Source organism: Perca fluviatilis, chromosome 14, assembly GCF_010015445.1.
Source record: "Perca fluviatilis chromosome 14, GENO_Pfluv_1.0, whole genome shotgun sequence".
NCBI classification, from domain to species: Eukaryota; Metazoa; Chordata; class Actinopteri; order Perciformes; family Percidae; genus Perca; species Perca fluviatilis.
The window spans coordinates 26,622,209-26,640,841 of record NC_053125.1 but is presented as its reverse complement, the minus strand read 5'-3'; the positions used below and the strand labels follow the sequence as shown (position 1 = coordinate 26,640,841).

The 18,633-nt window shown below is 38.2% G+C and overlaps 1 pseudogene; it reads left to right on the top strand.

The window, feature by feature from the left end:
• Positions 1-18,633, top strand: part of LOC120572545 — a 37,398-nt pseudogene that overhangs the window by 9,106 nt on the left and 9,659 nt on the right.

Sequence of the window (18,633 nt, the reverse complement as noted above, 5' to 3'; positions counted from 1 at the left end):
GGCTTGTTTTTCCCAAACATCAGTCAATGACTGAAAAATGGTAATGCTTATGTTATGTTAATGTTGATAAACATTGACACAGTGTTGGTTAATATCCAAGGAAAAGCATTGAAATAATATTAACTGAAAACTGTTACTTAATTAAAGGACACCCACCTTCTCAGCAGTGCTTGTTTTTGATCTTTCTCCTGCACATCCAAACTCATCGACTGCTATTCACTCGTTCTGAGCCAAAGATATATCAATGCTTCTGTGTCTGAGTGAAGTAATGGCACCCAGGACAGGTTATGTTTGCATGTTGTCAAACAAATGATGGATTCCGTGTCACTTTATACTCTTAATCTTGGCAGGCAAATTTCCTTTTCACATTACTCTTACACAGTGAGGATATTTCAGGAACAAAATGTTTGAACTGGAATAATTTGTTAGATTTGTGTTTTTTCTGCTAAAATCTGTCATAATGCAATGTTTAGATTCAAACATTTGCATTTGAATCACTCGTGGTGTTAAGATATTTCCTATCATTGACTTTCAGTCCATCGTGTTTGACAGGATTCAAATAATCTGCTAACTTAGACAGGTGTTTATTCAAATTCAGTGTCATGCTGACTGGAAGTCACTGTGTGTATAGACAGCAGTTTGGTGGAAACGCTTTGTCAGGTTCTTCGTAATGACCATGAATACAAATGACCGTGTTGAACAAATAAAGATTTTATTGTAATTAGAGTAGGTGGGACCATGGCCAGGTGGGATTTAACATCACAATTCCCCACTCTATTAGTTAAACGAGTAACTGCAGTCCTAAACAGTTCTAACCGTACTTATTAACAGTTTGGGGCCAAAATTCACTGCAACCTCAGTCAACGGTGTGTTCTAATATATATATATTCTTTTTTGTGGTCTAATTGCGAGATATTTTAGCTAATTACACTGCTACAATAGATGTCTGAAAATAAGTATCTGCACTTTGCAATCCATTTTATCGCAAAATAATCAAGTGAAAAGCCACAGTGTCCATGTTTCAATCAAATCAAATTCAATTTAATTTAATTTCAATGGTATTTATATTTTCAAATCATAACAGAAGTTATCTCAGGACACTTTACAGAGTAGTAGATTACAGAGTTGGTCTAGACCATAGTATAATTTATAAAGACCCTACAATACAGATTATAGACAAACAACCAACACACACACACACACACACACACACAGAGAAAATAAAAAATAAAAGAAGTAAATAAAAGGTTTAGAACACATAACCACAGGCTCAGGCTTCTAAAAAGCTTCATCAGGAAAGAAAAAGGAGAGAGAGAAGAAAAAAAAAGTTTCAGTAACAAAGATAGAAAATGGAGAAAAGAAAAGGGCCATTATATTACTTACCAAGGAGAACTGAACAGCTTTGAAAGTCCAATGGTTTTACGGCAATGTTACACTTTATAACATTACGACAGTCTTGACTGACGTCACAGTTTTATGGTAAACATGCCATCATGGCGTCTAGTAGGCTGGTGAAAATAAAGTTTGCAGAAAAGTTATTGTTTGCCAGTAACGCAACAACAAAAAAGTATGCTGAAGTTCTTGAAATAATATATTCACTGTTCCAGTTACACAACGCGATCCAGTAGAAGGATTAACGTCAGTCAAACAAGGAAATTAGGAGGTTGGAAACTTGCAGGATCTACTCACGGGAAGCGTTGCTTTCATGGGGAGGAGAGGGAGAAGTCCCGGAAGAATGTCTCATCTTCATCAGAACAGCGGAGCAGTTTGGGCTTCTCATCCACCATTACTCTCTCAGGGTACTGAGCTACACCAGAGAGTATTTAATTACAGTGCCACAGAGTTTTTTTGACAGCATCAAGCCGACGTTGATTGATCAGACCAGGACTGAAGTCGGAATACATGTGGGCTCGAGCACCAGTATAAGTGAGCTCCTTTCTCTCTCTGGCCAGACATAGGATCTTGACTTTGTCTTGGAAATGTAAGACTTTGACCAGGATAGGTCCCGGAGAAGATTGGGTGCTGTAGCTGAGCGTGGGAGAGCGGTGAGCCCTTACTGTGACCGGTGTAACGGTTTAATTGGTTACTAAATTAACTGGTGACACTCTAGTTAGGCTACTAGACAACCTAAAACTTGCATGTTGAACTTGGTTTTGTGTACTGTATTAACATGTGTTGACTTTTGTTTGGTTGTTTTGGTTTTCACACCCCACCTGGGGCCTATTGCACAAAAGTAGAATAAAGAAATCCAGGATAAATGAAAAAGCGCAGCTTGACTTAGTGTGATCCACTCATCGCGGCTTAATCGGTTGCACGTTTGCCGAGCCAGGATAAGTAGGTGAAGCTATGTCAAGCCAGGTATACATTGCTGGGATAAGTGCACGTTCACGGCTTTCTTAAATAGACCACGGTATTGATCACAGATTTACTGATGCAGAAATCGAAAAGACGTGTGCAGCATATGTTTGACCCGTTGAGCAGCAGCTTCTAATGGAAATTTACGAGGAGGTGAAACATATAATATGCAAAAAGGGAAATACGGCTGTTATCAAACGGAAAGAAAAAGCCCGACAGACAATAGCGGACCGACTGAATACGTATGGATTTAAAAAAAATCGACTCAGTCACTCCACGTTTTAATTGCTTTAATATGCTTTTTTATGTGTTGGTTTTATTGCTGTATCTGTTTTTATGTGCTAAATGTGCTGGTTTTAGTGTAAAGTGTCTTTGAGTAGCCTGTAAAGCACTATATAAATAAAAAAATAATAATTCTTGTTCCTGGGAAATTTATAAGGACTAGGCTTAATTTCAAAGCTTATTCATAATGCCAGAATGTTTTACAACCATATGCACAGATCTCCATAAGCTATGTCTAATTCTAAATATCTTTCTACAATTAATGTTCATACAGAACAAGCATGACTGGACAAAAACTAGAAAAAGAAGTGACTTCAATACACACTGTAACCCAGTAAGCACACATACGTCGGCACGACGTATGCAATTGATCGCTTCGTCTGCAATTGATTGCGGGTCATAAAGAAGAATAACGAAGCATCGTTTATTGAGCGTCTGGACGTCTTATTATGATCGCAATCTATACATCGCAGCGACGTATTAACTATGTCAGTGAGATGTATTAAAAGTTCCTCAGTTGTTCACGTGTCATTTGGAAGCATCGTTTATTGAGCGTCTGGACGTCTTATTATGATCACAATCTATACATCGCAGCGACGTATTAACTGTCGGTGAGCTGTATTAACAGTTCCTCAGTTGTTCACGTGTCATTTGGAAGCATCGTTTATTGAGCGTCTGGACGTCTTATTATGATCACAATCTATACATCGCAGCGACGTATTAACTATGTCGGTGAGCTGTATTAACAGTTCCTCAGTTGTTCGCGGGTCATTTGGAAGCATCGTTTATTGAGCGTCTGGATGTCTTATTATGATCGCAATCTATACATCGCAGCGACATATTAACTATGTCGGTGAGATGTATGTATCGTTTATTGAGCGTCTGGATGTCTTTACTGTACACACACACTGTTGATGTGATGGACAGTGAATCTGAATTCTGCCCAGCAACATATTCGCGCCACAGTCGATAAAGGAAGGGGAAAAAAAAGTTGCCAGTCTACGATGGGTTAGGATGGAGACTGCTTCTTTGCTGCTGTCAAATACCATGGTAAGCACTATTTCATCTTAAGTAACGTTAATACATTTTCTCATGTGGAAGTTGGTGTTCATCGGACTAATAACAAGATATGTTAGTAAGTTACGCCATGTCATGGTTTAAAGTAACTTTAGAGCCGTTAGATCAGGCTCACATCGCACTAGCCGCCCTTTTTCACATTCATTTAAAATTAAAATATCCGTGCTCTAGCTAGTTAGCTTGCTAGCTATATGTACTAATCTGACTGAATTTGAATGTAAAGTTAACGTTAGCTGCTATGTCAGTTGCAGTACATGCCAGTAACTATCAGTGTTATGATAGCCAGTAAACACACATTATTGTTATTATAATTATTTAAAACACTAAGGTGAGATAAAAATGAAACTTCGATAGATTCAAAAATAAATTAATAGTTAAGCTATTGTAAAGGATTTACTATCGCTACAATGGAACTGACTCAGAGTTATGTTATTTTATCTATAGAGCGAAACATGCTGTTTATTTACATAAGAAAAATAACATGGCAAGTTACTTCAAAATAGCAGAAAGTGAATTTTGTTGTTGAGGCCCTTTGAGGCTGCCACTGTTGTTGCTGTCTTGTTAACTTAAAACTCAAAAATGATGTAGGGATGTTACATGTGCCACAATTAAATTTCTTACCTACACCTCTGTAGGATTCTCGTAGGGTACAGATTTGATCATTGGCAAATTATCAAAGATGTTTTATCAATATTAATAAAGTTATGAATATGGTTATTCATATAATATAATAACTTATAATATATATAATAACTATAATAACATATAATAACTTTATCAAATCGACAAACAATCAAAACGGGGCACCACCCTGCTAGTCAGGGACCAATAATCAAACTGTGGAACAGTCTCATTTCTGTGGTAATCCTTTAAAAAAGAAATAAAGGAAGGGGTGAATCCAAGCACGGACCTGATCGACCAGCGATTATTACAACAAGTACACAAATAATCACAAGCAACTGCTAATTAAGTATAATAAGATTTATTAACGTCACAATTATCAGTAGCTAATCAATAATCCTTCAATAATAAACTTATATATCTTTTACCATATCACAACCAAAACAAAGCCAAAACAAAGCAGCATGTGTCATGGACACGTCTGTGGGTGTGTGTGTGTGTGTGTGTGTGCGTGTGTGTGTGGGTGTGTGTGTGAGCGAAGGAGGAGGGGCGGTGTCAAATTGTATTCCTAACACAAAAAAAAACAAACTGGCTACTCCTGTGAGCTGCACAAAACTATTTAGCCTCAAGAGGGCGGTAGTGGTGCTGCGTGCACGGGGAGGAGCTGAAGAAGCCGAGGGGGTTGCTAGGAAACGCGCACGCTTAGCCTAGTATGCTAGGTCATGTGTTTACTCTGTACAAGGTGATGCCGACTCCACGTGTGAAACTAGCCTAGGAAGCTACGCCACTCAGGTCTGGGCTAACGTGTAGTTTAGGACAGACGGAGACTTTTGGTTTTGCTGAGGGAAACGTCACTATAACCACTCCAGTAGCTAACAGCTGATTTCCGCGATTCTATCGCAGACAGTAACTAAATTCCATGAAAGGAATGAATTAGCAGGTAGCGATTACAGTTATACCCAGCTACTTAACACAACCTAAATCAACGGTATAATTGATCAATTTATACATTCACAGACAGATTAATAATCACATATGGACCAGTACATGATTAAATCAGATCACATTAATGGCCACAATGGTAGCGAACCCTTTGCTCATTAGTAAACACACTACTTATCTCTGCCCAGACGTCAGCCTTCTTACGGTGTGTTCAGTTCGTTTGTTTCTGTCCATAGATTTCCACAGAAATGAAACAGAAGGAATCCCGGGCGCTCGTCAGGGCCACGGAGAAACTCCCTCCAAAAAGGCAGTAAGGGGAAAATTTTGGTCGACTTTGAGAAGAAAAACGTTTTTTCCTTCTCACTACAGTTATGAAAAACACTGGTGCGTTTTTCATAGGATCCTCCGAAATTAAATCCACTTTCTCCAGAAAATAGAAGTTGAGCACAAGCGCTTGCGCGTCTCCTGTCAGCAACGGGAGTTGCAGATGAAGACGAGGGGGTTTCCTAGGGTCAGGTTATTTATAGGTTCAGACCCCCTGCTGTGTTTATGGTCCCGCTGAACCAATAGGAAGACTCGAAACTCTTGAAAGGGTGAAAACTACACTTTTGTAGTCCTTTGACTTCCTGCCAGTTGTGAGGAGTTTCCCTTCTGGCTGGCACTTTCACATAGAGGTGTGAATTAACCAGGCTTTGATGTTTACGTACAGGCCAAGATTCCTTTGTCTTGGCCACATGTCCCCTTGTCTCTGAGCACATGTGTGTCTTCTATCCAGAGGTCAGTTTAATCTGAGGCCTTTTGGTTAGAATCAGGTTTAACCAGACTCTTGGTCCCCAACACCTCAAGAGTAGTTATTGAATATCATTGTTTACTGTCTGGGCTCACACGGTAAAGATACATTACAGTAACAAGCTAACCACCATCCCTTGTCACCAGCATCGTCCTTTGGTTTGCTGAAAAGCTAAAGGTCAAGCTGAATGAATTCATCATGAATGACAACAACACCTTTTACTTGGTTAATGGGATGTTGAAGAAGACGTACACAGTGCAAAATGACCCTGACGTTCTGAAGTACAACGTGCAGACACTTGAGAAAGGGAAGTCGGCCGACGAACTGCTACAAAAAACTTTGCAGAAGGTACATAACACAGAAGAAAGAAAGGAGGGATGGAAAGAAAGTTACACAAATTCCCACATCCTTGGAAAGCAAATGTATTTTTCTTTATTGTAGAGTAGTTTATCACCGGCATAGAAGGGTTATATAAAACATGGTGCAACATAACTAATGGGATAGCTTCCTCAATATTGGACCTTCCAAGTAATTGCAGAAATCAGGGTTTACTGTTAAGCTGTTCCGGCCAGTAAGGTTAAAAGTGTACATGTTTAAAGTCTGAGCTTTATAAAGTTAGACAAACATTGAACTACTGGCATTGCTGTTCGGTGGGCCCAACCTCTAAGAGCTTCCACTTGGTGCCTTTTTGTATCAGGCTAGGCCATACAGTCGAGTTACACATTCATGGTTCATCATAGACAAATCAAAGTTCAGTTTGACTCATGGGGACACCATCAGTTCCATATATAAATGAGTGAATTGTTCCTGTTTTTTGTAGGTGAAAGATGAAATTCAGACTATTGGCTGCGAGGCTGCGCTGATAAAATATGACCACTACTCTGTGAAGGTAAAACAGAACGATATCATAAAATGTTGTAAAACTGAGAACAATATGTGGGGTAAATTGCAAATCACAACTTATATTATAGTGCATTGTAAATAGCATTATTTTCTCATGCCGTTTTCAATGGTTTAGCATTTGAAAACAATTTTTTACTGAAACTTCCCACCACACCTGCCAATTATATGGAACTTTGTTTAATAGGAGTATCTGAAAGAAGAAGGAAATCTGAGTTTAGAAGCAGTAAGGATGATTGGAGACCTTCTTAACGAAGCGAGCCTTATGTACACAGCGCTGACTGAGATGCTCTATGACCAGACTGACATCAATGACAACACTACGTAAGGCCCTACATCCCACACTGTCAACTATTCAAGATTGGAATATACTTTTTTTGTAGTAGAGTTAAAAAACTATAAAACCCCTGGCCAGAAAATGTGAGGTGATCATGAAAGGTCTGGGAAACTAAAGTTGTACACTGTTTACTGGCTTCAAGAGAAAACCAGTACATTTAATATTTTCATCTGAAAGACTAATTCAGTGGCTTTACATGAGGCACTATGTAAAGTACATTTTTGACCTAAATTTAGATAAAACTGAAAATTGTTTTTATCAACCGGCACCAAAACTCCTTTGACACATATGCCTGAATGTTAAACTCCCAGTGTAAATCATAGCCTATAAATATAATTGTACATGAACAAACCATATTGACATATTGGAAATTTGCACCTCTCTAATACACTGCACTCAAACTCAAAACTATTTGTTTTTAAGGTATTATGAAGTGACTGGTGGATCAGACCTTCTCCCGAAAGCTTTTCTTGATGCCCTGGATGTTCCTATTTTCCACAACTCCAAGTTCAAACACATCACCACTCAAATAAAGGTGTAAATGTATCGTTCCAGACAGGACAACAGCCTCGTGTTATTAACATTCCCGCTGATGTTGTCCTGGTAACAACCACAGCCAAAACAGCCCTCTTCATTGACTTTGATCCACCTCTCTCCATCACAAAGATGGAGGCACTGAGGGCAGTCCACTATGACAGCTCTACTAAAATCATCCTGACCTTTAGCGAGAAGTTCTGGGAGAAGGATGGCATCCAAGGAGGAAAGAGCATCACCGATGGGCCCTCTCGTTGCATTTACTACCCCAGCCATAGTTTCTCAACGAATGAGACCATTGGCGTCCTCCTGGCCTCCTACACCTGGTCTGACGAATCCCTCCTCTTCTTAGGTGCAAGTGATGAAGACCTAAAAGAGCTGGCTCTCAGAGATTTGGCGAAGATCCACGGCGAGTAAGTCAAATCTCTCTGCACAGGGGTGGTGGTGAAGAGGTGGAGGTGGATCCTCACAGCTTGGGTGCCTTCGCTCTCTTCACACCCTACCAACATGTAGAGTACTCTGAGGAGCTCTTCAGAAGTGAAGGCAGGGTGCACTTTGCTGGTGAACACACAGCTTTTCCTCACGCTTGGATTGAGTCATCTATGAAATCTGCAATCAGGGTGCTTCCAACATTAACAACGAGTCAGCTAGAATGCGACACCCTGACGAGCTCTAGGGTCTACTTTTTACTTTTGTTAGAGTAAGGCTCATTGTGATATACCTTACACCATGCAATTCTAATCAGCATCAAAATGGTGTTACTGATGCCTTGTTGTTGCTAGGCAACAGTATAATCTGATATTCATTTCCAAAACAGCTTTGCGATAAGTGTTGATAATAGTACGTGCACCACTAACCTTGCTTCAACCTTGATGTTTGTTGTGTTCATTCCAATTCCACTTTTTGGCTGCAATGTCAAAGCCTGGCACACTTCCTGGGGGCCTGGTTTTTACTCGCATGTTAACTAGCAGGTTTAAATTTAATTATATAGATTATAGCGTCTTTTTCTTTTGCCAACAAAACACGTTTTTTATCATTTTTTATTGCTTTTTTTTCATTAATGTGCTTTTTGACTAAAGCTTTTTGGTCAAAATTTGTATTGTTGGTTGTTAAACATTTAATCATTAACAACCCTTTAATTAACTTCAAAACATTATGCGCATCAGGAATTTTAACATTTTCAGAAGGCATTCAGTCAAGATACGATCACTGGCAAAACACAAGTAATCTTCAAAAACCAAACCACAACAAATGCCGCCTATTTAGAAATATTTTATTTTGGTGATTGTATATAGCAATTGTCCCTTACATGAACTGCATTGACACATGGTAAATACAGAGAATGAAAGAGCAGGCAATTGACATCTGATCTGATTTAAACATAACAAAAACAATCCGCATATTACAAAGAAACAAACTGTAAAATGTGTTCATACAAAATTGCCACTTTCACTCTAGGTTCATTTATGCTCTCAAATTATTCATTTATATGCTCATATTAATAGTTTTTTTTGTCAATTACTTCATCCTTGTCCTTTCAATACTCTTTTTTTGTGCATGTTTAGCAATTCTTGCCAACTTTATTAGATGGGTGCAAAGATACATTTTGGCCCTATCTTGCACTATCTTGCAATTGCCTTTGTACACCGATGCATGTATCATTGTATTTTGCACCCGACGCACAATGGACTTTTCCCTCCACAGACGCACGTCGGTAAATTAGGGAATGTATGAATGTATTTGCGCTCCCGGCGGCGGCTCAGTGAAAAGAGGAGGCGTGTTCCGGCGCAAAAGTTCCCTTGTGCTATTTTGCAGTTTCAGAAAACAATTCCGCCACTGACCAGGAAAAACCTGGACTAAAGTCAGTGGCGCTAGTCTAAAGTCAGTTGCGCCACACGCCGGCCACAACAACAACGCGATCCACGGGGGCAGGAGCACACAACAACGGGGAAATTAAACGCTACAATAACTGGACGGTTATGGTTAGGAAAAAAAAACAATGGGGAAAGGAACCGTCACCGGCGGGACACTACGACAAAGGTACTGCAACATGCAGGACGCGATCCCCGGTCTCCGGGGTGAAAGTCCTGTGTTTTCTGACCCATCCACCACCCCGACCAACCTCCCTACGCGGACTTTTGCCTTATCAATATTACTCGCTAACGTCAGCGTTCTGGGATCACGAAATATGCTTCCCATTAAAATGCATTGCTTTCTATTTCGTAATCAGCACACGAAAAAAAAGGCTTTTACGTAACCTGTCCACGACTTAATAGATTAAAATAACGTAACTATATAACGACCTGCTGTGAGACCTGGCTGAGATACATGTACGTAGATATACTGCGGACGTTTATGCTAAAGAATATTGTTTCATCATAAACATCCTATGAATATAATTCAAATGTTAAGAAATGTGTAATTTGTGAGTGTGTGAGTCAATAAACACAATGGTTGATACAATATAAATGTATTATTGATTCAAGAGAAAAAGTACTCATTTTGTTGATAAAATTGTGTGCTTGGTGAAAGTCAAATGTAACCTCTTTAATATCAGGTGCTGCTGCAAACCCTGTAATTATGTGCCACAAATATAACAGTAAAACTCTAGGAAATCCTGGTGGAATTACTCTATGGACACGATAAAACTTGCTCTCTTTCCTTTGTTTTGTCCAATAATAACAACGCTAACCTTCAGTGCTACGTATTCCTAAATTGAATTCCTTTTTATTGTCTTAAGTTAAGTTAAAGTGTCACTGACATTGCTTTAATGGCAACAAGGCAATTTTCCTGCTCTGTGTAGGAACAGCAGAGGTAAAACCAAACTGCTGGGCAGACTAAACCAGATTCCAGTAACCAGTGCAACACACCCATCACTGTAGTTTAGCAGATTTGAGTATTTCAGAGCAAGACCAACAAGAAACCCTGCAAGCCACAACCACAACACTCCCATTATGGCAGTGATGGTGTGGAAAGCCCTCTGCTTTGATTGATCAACCCGCTCCCCTCCAAATGCACAGATCAGCTCAAGAGCAGCCAAGTTGTAGGAGAAGATGTCCAAGTGGCTCGTTGTTGCAAAGGAGCGCTGTCGCCGCCATCGTTGGTGACCCAGGTAGAGGACGAAGGTGGAGAGAGGGAGGATGAGAATGTTCTTAGTGACGCTGTAGGCTACGGAGATGATAAGTCCAGCCCTGGAGTCTAGGCAGGTGTAAAGGTGGGAGGAAGAGGAGTTGACGGACATAATGGTTTTGTATGGGTTTGCTTTTATGGAGAAAAGGGAGACAAGAGGAACGGAAATAAATTAACTGAGATCATTTCAAAGATAATTAAAGTGATTTAAAAGTACAACACATTATTTTGTTTATCCATTGCACATTTTGTCCATAGTAACAGCAGATATATTTACCTATAATATTGCAATATATTGAGCATTTACTGTATGCAGGTGTAATAGGCATGTGTGACTACATGACAGCAGAGTATGGTAATCTGACCACAACAGTCCACCGCTTCATGTCCCAATTGGAATTTGTCTTGAGACATATCCATGTAAAAGTATGGCAGTGTAATTCTGACACTAAATCTCCCCAAAAAATTTAAATTGAAGTTAGTAGAATATCTAAAAGTTAATTAATTTGTATTACGACATACTGAGTTATGTATTAACAAAAAAGGTTTTCTTGTTTCAGTGAGATACATTTATTTTGTGTCAAAAGTGCTAAAATTATTTGTTTTAACATGAAGAATTTTTTGTTAAAATGGAGTAATTGTGTATGCAAGTATAACAATAGAAGTGTTCTAATAATGTGAACCATAACTTTGAATAAAGTGAAATAATAACTAAAAGTTTCATGCAAGAAACTTAAGGAAGTTAATTCTAAAGAAATAAAGGATGAAATTCTAGGACAAAAATAAAAAAAATAGCAACGGTATCAAGAGAATTAGATCCTAACTCAAAATATCACTGTTTTGAGTCACAATTTGGCTTACTATCTCATCGCTTTGACTTTAGTCTCATTTTGGACATAATGTTGACTTAAGTCAAATCTTGATAAATTAGGTTTCTCGTGTATTTTTGCTTTCATCATTAATAACTTTTCACCACTTTTGTTTTCTTCTTTTCTTGGCAGACATGGGCTTCCATAAACTGTTCATCATGTTACGGAAAAACAATCACAAAACACGTTTTAAGAAAATATCTAATTAAACAAAGTCCCTTCTTGAGATTAAAGTTAATACAAATGAAACGTAAGATTATTTTTTAACGATTATATTTTATTTTCAGAAACTGACAAACACTACTGAGTGTTTGTGTGGTTACCTTCAAAAGATATATGAGTAAAGTTAAAACACGATACGATAAGTTAATTTACAGAAGGCTACCGGTCTTTTGTTTTTCCCCAACTTGAGTCAATGACTGGAAAATGGTAATGCTAAGTGTTAATGTTCATAAACATTTACACAGTGTTGGTGAATTTCCAAGGAAAAGTAATGAAATGATATGAACTGAAAACTGTTACCTAATTAAAGGACACCCACCTTCTCAGCAGTGCTTGTTTTTGATCTTTCTCCTGCACATCCAAACTCACCGACTGCTATTCACTCATTCTGAGCCAAAGATATATGAATGCTTCTGTGACTGAGTGAAATAATGACCCCCAGGACAGGTTATGTTTGCATGTTGTCAAAAGAATTATGGATTCCGTGTGACTTTATACTCTTAATCATTGCAGGCAAATTTTCTTTTCACATTACTCTTCCACAGTGGTGATATTTCAGATGTGTTTTTTGTGCTTAAAATATTTCCTATCATTAACTTCCAGTCCATCAAATTTGACAGGATTTCAAAATACAACATTAAATGTACAAACTTAATACATGGTGTTTATTACAACACAATTTAATTGTACTTTGCTAGTCCTTTTTTGGAAATGTTCTGTCAGGTGCTTTGTAATGACCATAAGAACAAATGTGTTATGTGCTGCAGGGAATGGTGGACCCAAATGCAGGAGATCAGGCAGGAAAAAGTTTGAGCTTAAGGATTTATTAGAATGAAGAGTAAATACCAACAAAGCAGTCCAAAAATCCAGCAGGGAAAAACAACACAAGGAGTCCAAAAAAGCAGGCAAAACTGATGTCCAAAATGAAGAAAAACACGAGGAAAAGGGTGTGACCAAAAACAGAGACTGGAACAAACTTACAGCGCAAAAACTCACAGGAACAAAAGACCGCTGGGAAGATACTGAATGCAGGCACAAGAGTGAAACACACTGACAGGAAGAAACTGACCAGGCACAAACACAAAATGATCTGACACAGGAAAAGGGGAAGACAAAGACTAAATACACAGGTTAATGCGGTAACAAGAGGCAGGTGACACAAGGGCTGGGAAACAGGTGAGAAACATCAGGCAAATACAAGAAAACACAGGAAGTAAAACTAGACAAGACAGCACAGAAAACCAGACTATCACAATAAAACAGGAAACAGCAAAATACAAAACAGACCAACACAATAAGACAAAACAGAACAACATGCCAAACCCATAACAAAATGATCTTGTTATACAAATAAAGCTTTTATTGTAATTAGAGTAAGTGTAGGTGGGCTGAGTCCACCACTGCCTCTAGCTTCCACCAGCATTGAGTGCTGAATCAGTGGGCGACTTTGGAGAAAATTTAGGCAGGCCGTACAGGTTAACCAGGATGTCATGTTGTGTCGTCCCAACTCTCTGAAGTTCCTGTCTACCTGAAGGTATGTTAAAACTCATGCTAGAGGGATTAACTTTAGATGAACCTTCAATGTCAACGAAGATATTGCGGGTGCCACACAGATGCTTAACCCAAATACCTCGGCACGGACAGAATGTGCTATGTGTTTACTTCCTCTATGACCTTGGCAGGATGGGAGCGCTTGAGGCAGCACTGTCTTATCATACTGCTGTTATCTCTCCCGTCACCTATGGAGACACAGAGTTGAACTACTCTCTTGCCTAAGACAGGTTATGAAGTTATGTTGGATACTGACCTGGGGTCTCATTTATAAAACTGTGCGTAGGATCCTTACTATAAGTGTACGTACACCCAAAAGCCCAAAATGGCGTACGCCCCAAAAAAGTCAGATTTATAAAACCAAAAATCCTTTTTGGTCAAAATTTGTTTTATTGGTTGTTAAACAGTTAATAATTAACAACTCTTTAATTAACTTAAAAACTTTATGTGCATCAGGAATTTTAACATTTTCAGAAGGCATTTAGTCAAGATACAATCATCGGCATAACACAGGTAATCTTCAAAAACCAAACCACAACAAATGGCGCCCATTTAGAAATATTTTATTTTGGTGATTGTATATAGCAATTGTCCATTACAGTGAACATCATTGACAAATGGTAAATACAGAGAATGAAAGAACAGGCAGTTGACATCTGATCTGATTTAAACATAACAAAAACAGTCAGCACATTACAAAGAAACAAACTGTAAAATGTGATCATACAAATTTTCTACTTTTAATCTAGTTTCATTTGTGCTCTCAAATTATTGATTTATATGCTAAAATTAATAGTTTTTTTGTCCATTACTTCATCCTTGTCATTTCAATACTCCTTTTCTCTGTGTGCATGTTTAGCAATTCTGGCCAGCTTTATTAGTTGGATGCAAACATACATTTTAAGTTTCCAGGTGAGGGATAAATGGTCTTTATGTGCCACATAGGTTAAACATGATTTCATTACATTATAGATACATGTACGTAGATATACTGAGGATGTTTATGTTAAACAATATTGTTTTCTCAGGAACATCCTATGAATATAATTCACATGTTAAGAAATGTGTAATTTGTGAGTGTGACTCAGTAAACACAATAGTTGATACAATATAAATGTATTATTGATTCAAGAGAAAAAAATACTCATTTTGTAAATGACTTAAGAAAACAAATTTGTGTGCTTGGTGAAAGTCACATGTAACCCCTTTAAATCACAGCTGCTGCGAGAAGAAAAATCTGCTGCAAGCCCTGTAATTCTGTCCCACAAATATAACAGGAAAACTCCAAGAAAACCTGGTGGAACTACTCTATAGACATGATAAAACTTGCTCTCTTTCCTTTGTTTTGTCCAATAATAACAACTCTAAACTTCTGTGCTACGAATTCCTAAAATTAATTCCTTTTTATAGTCTGAAGTGAAATTATAGTGTCACTGACATTGCTTTAATGGCAACGAGGCAATTTTCCTGCTCTGTGTAGGAACAGCAGAGGTAAAACCAAACTGCTGGGCAGACTAAACCAGATTCCAGTAACCAGTGCCACACACCCGTCATCGTAGTTTAGCATATGTGAGTAGTTCAGAACAAGACCAACAAAGGACCCTGCAAACCACAACCACAACACTCCCATTATGGCAGTGATGGTGTGAAAAGCCCTCTGCTTTGATTGATCAACCCGCTCCCTGTCCCCGCCCACTTCCCCCGGCCCTGGACGAATCAGAACACGGAGAACCGAAAGGCTGAAGAAAGATACGACAACTGAAGCGAAGACTGTCAAACATAACATTGAGATATAGGGAAAGTCAGTACCACTTGCTACACCACTCCATCCAAAGATCAGCAACCAAACACATACAATGCTGATATTTCGTATCTTGACTCCACCCGACTGTCTCAGCCCCATGTAGGTGACGGGGTGAACAACAGCCAGGTAGCGCTCGGCACAAGTCAGGATGTGAAAGAAAAGCTCTCCAGGGAAAACCATATTATACACATAAAACCCTACTCTCACCAACTCTAAGATATTAGTGTATACACCACAACAGAAGGCTATGCTTCCAAATGCAAAGATTAGCTCAAGAGCAGCCATGTTGTAGGAGAACATGTCAGAGTGGTTCGTTGTTGCAAAGGAGCGCTGTTGCCGCCATCGTTGGTGACCCAGGTAGAGGACGAGGGTGGAGAGAGGGAGGAGGAGGATGTTTTTATTGACGATGTAGGCTACAGAGAGGGGAAGTCCAGCCCTGGAGTTTTGGCAGGTGTAAAATTGGGAGGAAGAGGAGTTGACGGACATAATGTTTTTTTATGGATTTGCTTTTATGGAAAAAAGGGAGACAAGAGGAACAGAAATAAATTAACTGAGATCATTTCAAAGACGATTAACCCTTAGATGCATGACCTACCAATACCTACACTCTTCCATGAGTGGGGTCAAAAATGACCCCAATTAGAATGAATGCGTTTTATGCAGTAAACTTAATAAATTTCTATCTTAAGTCAAAAAACGACTTACTACTTAACAATACAATATCATACACACACACACACAGACACCTCATGATTGTGATCAAGAGTATATTCACATAGTGTGCATGCCTAAGGGCAGCACGGTATCACAGCAGTTCGTGAAATGGTCACGTTATTTTCAATCTATTGATTCGTGTACACAGACACGATTATCTCGTTGCTGAGGATGTCATTTATTTGTGTGGTCAGCATATAATGGGAAGCATCTATATGGAGGTTGGGTTTCGGAAAGGAAGCACGGGGAAAAGACACACCACGCCAACACCCCACAACAATGGGATGCTGATGCGCCACAACAACCGGACGGTTGGGTTTAGGAAAAGAAGCACGGTGAAAGGACATGCCACACGCCGGGATGCAATCCCCGGTCTCTGGGATGCCGACGCGCCACAACAACGGGACAGTTGGGGTTTATGCGGGACGTGAACACCGGTCTCCGGGGTGAAAGTCCTGTGTTGTTCGAACCATCCACCATCCCAACTAACCTCCTTACTTGGATTTTCTGCATTTAATACTACTCGCTACTGTAATGGTGCTGTGATCACGAAATATGCTTCCCATTGAAATTCATTAGTTTAAAAATCGTCCTCACCAACACAAAAAATTGAGAAAAACGTGTCCTTGTACATGAATCTATAGATTAAATAATGTGACCATTTCACGAACTACTGAGAAATGCTGTAAATGCTAGCAGGTTTAGAGCCACTACTAAAAATAATAAATCATTTTGAAATGGTAATTGGATTGTTACATTCCATAGACTAAACATTTAATTGATTAAAAATAACCATAAGTTGCAGCCATAATATTTACAGTCTATGGTTGCATCCCAGCTACTGACAGGAAATGTAAACACACCAATATTTAGTTTCATCAAGGCTGACTGTCATCGTGATACATTATAATTGAATGACACAATGTTGAGCACTGAAATTAATTTTCAACTGGAAATGTCAAAGTGCCAACAGACCTTTCTGACATGTTGGTGGTTACCAGTAAGAAATTATATAACTAACCACATCACTGCCTCTTGAAAAAACTACTTACTACTGAACAATACTTCGAACTTAAACTTATTAAAGTATTTGTATAACTTAACTCATGGTAAGGGAATTAAGGTAAAGTAAAGTAAACATGAAGGGATTTTGGTAAGCACTGTTTCACATAGGAATACACTAATGCACTGTTAGTAGCATTGATCAGATCAGTAATTGGTAGAGAGTATTAAAAATAATGTTAACATTTAGTAAAAATAACCTTCAGGGTGGTGAGACTGCTGGCATTAGATGTGTGGATCAACAGTAAATGTATACCTGACAGTCACAGTTGATAAAAACCAAAGGCTCCTAGAATTAACCTTTGAAATTCCATAGAAAATGCTTTCCACGTATGGAAAAGTGTGGTACTGATACAAAACATGCAATTACTTAAAAAATATAACAATTAGATACAAATCCAAATGGCCTCATGTCAAAGACAACCTATTTGAGGAATACATGGAAGATTAAATGATAAAAATGTAAAATTACAAAGACAAAAAACAACCGCTGGGGTCATTTTTTACCCGACTTATGCATCTAAGGGTTAAAGTGATTTAAAACTATGACACATTATTTTGTTTATCCATTGCACATTTTGTCTATAGTAACAATAGATATTTTTGTGTTTAAAATTAGTATTAGAGTATTTACTGTATGCAGATGTAATAGGCATGTGTGACTACATGACAGCAGAGTATGCTAACCTGACCACAACAGTCCAACAACCATCCCCACTTCATGTGCCAATTGGAATTTGTTTTTGAGACTTTTCCGTGTAAAAGTATGGCAGTATATTACTGTCACCAAATCTCCCCAAAAACAGTTTTTCTTTATAATGAGAATATGCAGTTAGTAGTCTATCTAAAAGTTAATTGAATTTTATTACAACATACTGAGTTATATATTAACAACAAATGCTTTCTTGTTTCAGTGAGATACATTTATTTTGTGTCAAAAGTGCTAAAATGATTTTTTTTAACATGAAGTTTTTTATTAAAATTGAATAATTTTGTATGCAAGTATAACAATGAAAGTTTTCTAATAATGTGAACCATAACTTTAAATAAAGTGAAATAATAACTAAAAGTTTCATGGACGGAACTTAGGGAAGTTAATTCTATGGAAATAAAAGGATGAAATTCTAGGACAAAAATAAAAATAGCAACGGCATCAAGAGAATTAGATCCTAACTCAAAATATCACTGTTTTGAGTCACAATTCGCCTTACTATCTTATCGCTTTGACTTTAGTCTCATTTTGGACATAATGTTGACTTAAGTCAAATCTTAATAAATTTGATGACTTTAAATTTTGGTTTTCATAATTAATAACTTTTCACCACTTTTGTTTTGTTCTTTTCTTGGCAGACATGTGCTTCCATAAAATGTTTATCATGTTACAAAACACGTTTTATGAAAATATCTAATTAAGTAAAGTCCCTTCTTGAGATTAAAGTTATTA